A 1,547-nucleotide genomic window follows, 5' to 3' on the forward strand; every position below is an offset into this window, starting at 1 on the left:
TGCGGAGCTCAGGCTCCGGACGCGCAGGCTCAGCGGCCACGGCTCACGGGTCCAGCCGCTCCGCGGCGTGTGGGATCCTCCCGGACCGGGGCACGAACCCGTGTCCCCTGCATCGGCAGGCAGATTCTCAACCACTGCGCCACCAGGGAAGCCCTCCAGTGGGTTTCTTGTATTGGGGTCACTTGTGCCGGCTCGGCCAGGAATGTAGAGCAGGGGTATCAGGAGGGCCTGGCACGGCCTCCAGCCCCCCAGCCCCCCTCCCCCTGCAGCTCCCAGCTCCCAGCCCGGCTTGGGGCAGAGAATTTCGCTTTTGCAGCCTTGCCAAGCACTTCATCACTGGACCTGAGGCCCCAGGCAGAAAGAGCTCCTTTGACCTAAGCTGTACTTTCTTCTCTGTTTGCAGGCTTGTCTCTGCAGGAGCTTTACTGGTGGTGAAAGGAGCAGCCACATCTGCCCACCTCCAGATGTTTCTCCACCAAACCCCCAAAGGTTCCGGCTTCTGCGAAGCCAGCTGCTTCGCTCCCATGGGACCAGGGCTGGTGGCCCCAGAGAGGCCCCTGGCGCCAGCTCCTTACTCTGCCCTGCCTGCTGCACACAGAGGGCTGCATCCCCTGCGACCTGCAGCTTCCAGTCATCTGTTTTCATGTCATCAAACAGGACAATCTTTGGCTGCGATGGTTCAGAAAATGGTCAACAGCTCTGGCTCCAATAGGGCGATTCCTCCAGGGCCCAAATGGCACCCGGCTTCTTTCCCTTTTCCTCTCTCCTCTTCTTCCCCTGTGCCTTGGTCTTGCTCTGCAGATGTCATCTTCCATGGCTGGGAAGTTGGTCCAGCTGAGCCTCACCCAGGAAGCCAGGGAAAGTCCCAGAGAAGACCCTGATTGGCCAGTTTGGGTCACATGACCACCCCCGGAAATCATCTCTGGGGGCCAGCTTCCGGCACACACCTGTTGTTGGCAGGATTAAGAGCCCCATGATTTATGGTCCTCCCAGGAGAACCACCTGTGTCAGCCTATTGTCTGGTCTTTCTAGATTCTTCTCCTGGGTCCTTTCTCAGATATTACAAGTAGGCTTGCTCCCAACCTACTTGGCCCAATTGTTTTCTCTCTGTCCCTCTCTCCATCCACAGCACCCAGCTCTCCAGTCAAACCGACCCCTGCCTTTTTTCCCAGCCCACCCCCTCTGCTCCTCCGTGCCTGTGTCAGCCCATCTTCACCCTACATATCCTCCCAGGCCCATTTCATATGCCACCTCCTCCAGGAAGCCTTCCCCAACGCCCCTTTAGAACTCTCCCCTCACCCAAGCCTCATTCCTCTTATTGTCCCTCCACCCTCCCCACAGGCTCTGAGGCTAAAAAATACAGCCACACACTTGCCCGGATTCCAGATGCTTGAGGGCAGAACTCATTCCCCATCTGGACCTGGTATGGCCTTGAGTGTAGGCGTCCCTTTTTGTGTCCCCTTTATTTTAGTTTGTTCCTAAAAAGACCATATGAGAGAACGCGAGCCTGTGTGAGTGAGACAGGCCTGGACTCTCGTTCCCAACCT

The sequence above is a fragment of the Physeter macrocephalus genome, chromosome 6, assembly GCF_002837175.3.
Source record: "Physeter macrocephalus isolate SW-GA chromosome 6, ASM283717v5, whole genome shotgun sequence".
Lineage (NCBI taxonomy): Eukaryota > Metazoa > Chordata > Mammalia > Artiodactyla > Physeteridae > Physeter > Physeter macrocephalus.